Source organism: Equus caballus, chromosome 16 (genome assembly GCF_041296265.1).
Source record: "Equus caballus isolate H_3958 breed thoroughbred chromosome 16, TB-T2T, whole genome shotgun sequence".
Taxonomy (NCBI): Eukaryota; Metazoa; Chordata; class Mammalia; order Perissodactyla; family Equidae; genus Equus; species Equus caballus.
The window spans coordinates 93,830,182-93,836,357 of NC_091699.1; positions in this window are offsets into that span (position 1 = coordinate 93,830,182).

Genomic DNA, 6,176 nt, shown 5'->3' on the forward strand with positions numbered 1-6,176 from the left:
GGCCCAGGGCCGAGTGGTTAAGTTTGCGTACTCCGCTTCTGCGGCCCAGGGTTTGCTGGTTCAGACCCTGGGTGTGGACCTACACACCACTGATCAAGCCATGCTCTGGCAGCATCCCACATAGAAGAACTAGAAGGACCTACAACTAAAATATACAACTATGTACTGGGGCTTTGGGGAGAGGGAAAAAAAAAGGAGGAAGATTGGCAACAAGTGTTAGCTCAGGGCCAATCTTCCTCACTGAAAAGCATTAAAAAAAAAAAAAAGAAATTAAAGGCCTTCCATAGAAAGCTCACACCTTTTGTTTTTTTGCATAATCACGTCAGACTTGGAATTTAAGATCTGAAAGAAGTGAAGTTGTTCTCTCAGGGATGCAGATGGTGGGAAGTGGGAGACCATTACTAACCTCTCCCTCAGCCACAGGGAGCCACGGGCCACTCACTCTGCTCTTACAACAAGCCCAGTGGCTCTCAAAGACTTTTTCTCAGGGTCTTCTTGCTATCTCAGCTGGAGCCCTTTATTTTTAAATGTTTTCCTTTTTTTTTTTTTTTTTTTTGAGGAAGATTAGCCCTGAGCTAACATCTGCTGCCAATCCTCCTTTTTGCTGAGGAAGACTGGCCCTGAGCTAACATCTGTGCCCATCTTCCTCTACTGTGTATGTGGGACGCCTACCACAGCATGGCTTGCCAAGTGGTGCCATGTCAGCGCCCGGGATCCAAACCAGCGAACCCTGGGCCACCAAAGTGGAATGTGCACACTTAACCACTGTGCCACCGGGCGGCCCCTCCAATTTTTTTTCTTGTGGTAAAATAAACATAAAATTTTATCTTAATCTTTTTTCTTTTTTTAATGATTTTTTTTTAAAAATTTTTCCTTTTTTCTCCCCAAGCCCCCAGTACATAGTTGTGTACCTTCAGTTGTGGGTCCCTCCAGCTATGGCATGCGGGATGCCACTCCAGCATGGCCTGATGAGCAGTGGCATGTCTGCGCCCAGGATCCGAACCAGCAAAACCCCGGGCCGCTGAAGCGTGAACCCAACCACTTGGCCACGGGGTTGGCCCCTCTTTTCTTTTTTTTTGAGGAAGATTAGCCCTGAGCTAACATCTGCCACCAATCCTCCTATTTGCTGAGCAAGATTGGCCTGAGCTAACATCCGTGCCCATCTTCCTCTGCTTTATATGTGGGATGCCTGCCACAGCATGGCTTGACAAGCAGTGCCATGCCCGCACCCGGGATCCTAACCAGCCAACCCCAGGATGCCAAAACTGAATGTATGAACTTAACTGATGTGCCACTGGGCTGGCCCCTTAATCATTTTTAAGTGTGCAGTTTCAGTGACATTAATTACATTCACATTGCTGTGCAACCATCACCATCACCCATCTCCCAAACTCTTTTCACGTTGCAAAACCTAAATTCTATACCCATCAAACAGTAACTCCCACTCCTCCTTCCCCCCATTCCCTGGCAACCACCCTTCCACTCTCTGTCTCTATTATCTTTCTATTCTCTATTTAGTTTATTTCTCCTCTAATCTTTATTATTTCCTTCCTTCTGCTAGCTTGCGTTTGTTTTTCTTTTTCTAGTTCCTTAAGTTGTGAAGTTAGGTTGTTGATTTGAGATATTTCTTTTTTTGGGGGGCGGGAGAGGGAGAGATTCGCCCTGAGCTAACATCTGTGCCCATCTTCCTCTGCTTTTCTGTGGGATGCAGCATGGCCAAGTGGAGTAGGTCCACACCTGGGATCCAAACCCGTGATCCCCAGGCTGCCGAACTGGAATGTACAGAACTTTAACCACTCGGCCACAGGGCCGGTCCGCTTTTGTTTTTAATGTAAGTATTTATAGCTATAAATTTCCCCCTTAGCACTGATTTCACTGTATCCCATAAGTTTTGGTATGTTGTGTTTTTGTTTTCATTCACCTCTGAGTATTTTCTAATTTCTTCTTTGACCCGTTGATTGTTTAAGAGTGTGTTTCCAAAACGTGTATTTCCAAAATTTCCAAAATTTGTGAATTTTCTGAATTCTTAGAGAGTTTTGGCCATTATATTTCTTCACATATTCTCTCTTCTCCTCCTGGGACTTCCCCATGCATATGTTGGTCATCAATGGTGTCCCACAGCTGCTGTAGGCTCTGTCTACGTTTCTTCTTTTTTCTTTCTGTTCTTCAGACACTATAACTTCCATTGTCTTATCTTCAGGTTCACTGATTCTTTCTTCTGTCTGCTCAGATCTTCCTTTGACTCCTTCTAGTAAACGTTTCATTTCAGTTATTGTACTTTTCAGCTTTCTTTCTACAGAATTTCTTTTTTGTGCCTTTTGAGGTTTTCTATCTCTTTATTCATATTTGCATGTTGTTCATACATCATTTTCTTGACTTTCTCCATCTTCCTTCAGTCTCTGAGCATCTTTAAGACAGTTGTTTGAAAGTCTTCATCTCTTGGATCCACCATCAGGTCCTTTCGTGGGACAGTTTCTGCTGGGCTATGTTTTTCCTTTGAATGGGCCATACTTTCCTGTTTCTTTGTAGCTTTGTGATTCTTTGTTGAAAACTGACATTTGATTCTAGCAATGTGGTAAATGAAAATCAGATTCTCCACCTTCCCCAAGGTTTGCTGTTTTCTGTTCTCGTTTTTTATTCTAGGCTGTCTCTGTGCCCTGGGACAGCCTGACATGTGAACTTCAGGTCTTCTAGGGTCTTTCCTGAGTCTGTGCCTTCCCCTGGGCATGTGGAGAGGCCTTCTAATTTCCGCTTATATGTAGCTGCTTTTGAAAGTCCTAGTCTTCAACATCTGGCTCCCAAAAGGGGGAAAGAGAAAAACTGAAGGGTAGGGGGAAGGTGCCGGCCCTTTGAATTCCCTGGGAGGCACTTCAACCAGAGGGGCAGGGGCTTGCAACAGTGGGGGAGGCCCAGCAACAATGGCTGCCACCTTTTTGTGTGCACATCTGTGGTCAGAAGCAGCAGTCAGAGCACAGATGCCTGAAACTGGAGCACAGGGTTCTTTATGCCCAGTCTAGCTCCCACAAAGTGTGTGCAGGCAGCCCCAGGATGGTGCACGGCTGCCTGCCACGTGGCTGAGGGGTGGAAGATGGGTAGCTGCTGCTGTTTTGAAGTGACCAAATTTTGAACTGACCAAAATTAACCACAATTTACCATCCATCCCTTCCCCTGGAGTCTGCAAGCCTTCAAGAGACTTGAGAGTTCTAATAATTACCTCAGACAGATTCTGCCAGTGTAACTGTCTCAATGAGCAGACAGATTTCTGGTGCTTCCTACTCTGCCTCTTCCCAGAACCCTCCCTGGGGCCCTTTATTTTAAAAAATATTGTGAAAAATTTCAAACCTAATCAAAAGCGAAGAGAATGGTGTAATGAATCCTTAAGTACTGTCATGTGGTTTCAATAACGACCAACGAGCTGCTCCCTCATCTTGAATTTCCACCTGTGGTTTCTCGTCCACCTCTTCCCTGCCTTTCCTCCCATGGCAGGCTTCCAACTTGAGGTGTAAGCTTAAACCATGTGAGTCCCTGCCTTCTGCTCCAGCTCCTAGAACCAATGGGGTCCCTCCACATATCTGACTAAATCAACAAGCCCCCCTTTTCTATCTTCCTAATTTGAATAATTTTTATACTCTCTGCTCCTACCCCCCGACTCCTTTAAAAAAGAAAAAGGAAAAAGAAAGCACCAGTTAATCCTTCCCAATGGTTTGAAAATCTGATGAAAGCCACTCTCCATCACTCCAGAAAAAAAGGCACACACACACAGCTTTATATGCCATCTCAGGAGGTTCATGGGCACCCTGAAGCTCTCCAAAGATCCCAGGTTAGGAACCCCAGTTTCAGTTTACTCTAAAAGGTAGCTCCCCCTCCCTAGGCCTCACCTGCTCTCTTGCCACGGTTCTCTTTCACAGATACATGAACGTAAGGCTGGGAGAGCATCCAGTCCTACCCCCCTTTTTTTTTTCAAAGATTTTATCTTTCCTTTTTCTTCCCAAAGCCCCCCGGTACACAGTTGTGCACTTCCAGCTGTGGGTCCCTCCAGCCGTGGCATGCAAGATGCCTCCCCAGCATGGCCCGACAAGCGGCGCCACGTCCGCACCCAGGATTTGAACTGGCGAAACCCCGGGCCGCCGGAGCAGAGTGCACGAACCCAACCACTCCACCACAGGGCCGGCCCCATTTCCACCCCCTTTTAATTGTGCTACTGAGGCAACTAGACACAAAGAACTAATGTGCTGGCCCCAAATCCTGAAGAGTGAGCAAGAGAACTAGATGCTTCAGCAACATTTTTCACTCTAACCTCACGCTACCTGTTTGAACATTTTCCTGCCCTTTTGAAGTGGATTAATACAAACGCCAAAATAGTTCTAAAACTACCTTCTTCAGTACACCCTATTCTCTCTCCTCCCTTCTCTTTGTTCACCCAGCATTGGATTTTCACGAAATGCAAGGAGGAAAAATACTAATAGACTCAGAAATCAGATTGGAATTAATTGAAAAATTAATTCAAAATAACTTTTTTAAAGCATATTTTAAAATTTCATTTATTTATTTATTTTTGAGTACGACTAGCCCTGAGCTAACATCTGCTTCCAATCCTCCTCTTTTTGCTGAGGAAGACTGGCCCTGAGCTCACATCCGTGCCCCTCTTCCTCTACTTTATATGTGGGACGCCTCCCACAGCATGGCTTGCCAAGCGGTGCCATGTCCGCACCCAGGATCCGAACCCGTGAACCCCGGGCTGCTGAAGCGGAACATGAGCACTTACCCACTGCACCACCTGGCCGACCCTTCAAAATAACTTTTTTACCAAGCTTATTTTAACTACAAAGGTGTCCATACTTCTCTGTTGGGGTTCAGTTTGTTTGGCTCTGTTACTTGCTCATTCCGGGGGAATCTCTGGGAGACCCGTCAGCTAACTCCCACTCACACTGTGTAGAAGGTTGGGTTGAGTCCTTGGCGGTTTCCCTGCAGCGGTCTCCCCAGTTCTTCTTCTAAGGCTGGACCTCAACTGTGGCCGCACATCAGACTCGCCCGTAGAGTTCTTAAAATTAAGAAAAGGGGGGAGTCAGATGAGCACACTCCAGGTGCACTGCCCTCGGGTTCAGACTCCTGGATGCGCAGCCAGGGATGGGAACCCTGCTCTGAAGCTGGGTGCAAGGAATTCACGTTATCACTAGAGGTGAATGCTGGGAGAACACTGAAGTTGTTCCACAGCTTGTAGTTCAATAGTAGAGAGAGAGATTTTGTCTTGTTGAAAAAAAAAGCAGGAAAATTTACAAGGGACTTGGCAAATGTAAGCCATCCTGGAGGAATATTTAAAATATGCTACTTTTCTTCACTATTTAATTCCTAATGTAGCATAAACTTCTTGGCTTAGCTGGGATATGGTTTTAGGTAATACATATTTTTTAATATACATATTTTTATCTTATTTTTGTTATATTATATAAGTAATACATATACTTTGTAAACATTTTTTTAACTTATAGAAGAATGCAAAGCGAAATTCGAGAGGAAACCAGTGAGCAGATTCTTATGTATCCTTCTAGAAATTAGCTATCCACACCAAGTCTGCATATAGGATACGTTAGTATTTGTCTGTGATGGGCTCAGGACTCACAGGTCTGGAGATTAGCATGAAGGCACGTTTCCTTTACCTCCATCCTGCCCACAGGGTTAACAGGAAACCCAGTCTTTGACCAGGTTCCCCTCCCAAATAATGCTAAGAAGCCCTGGGAACATTCTCCTGTCCCATAGGACCGTCATGTCATTGCATCTGGCTCCAGGGGGTGACCTCTGGGTGAATATCTCCTGAGACGTCAGGACTGGCCTCCAATCCTCCCCCCTCTTCCAGGTGGCCCTTGAGCTTGTTTCTCCTACCTGTAATCCAGGCTCCCGAGTTCTTAGGCCACGAGAGAAAGGAGTATGTCTTAACTTCGATCAAAGCCCACTGTGACTGTCCCCCTCCAGAGGACAATGGGAATGTCCACTCCCTTGAGGGAAAGCCTTTACCTTTTTACTCTGGAAAGTTGGTTTTGACCCAAATCAGAACGCAGGACATTTTCCTCAGTCTGGATTCTTCAGTCTTGGAAGAAAATGGTGTGTGACAGTAAGGGTCTCCTGTGGACCACTGTGGTCACACCTAGCCACAACTGCATCTCTGTAGAGGGTTTGCC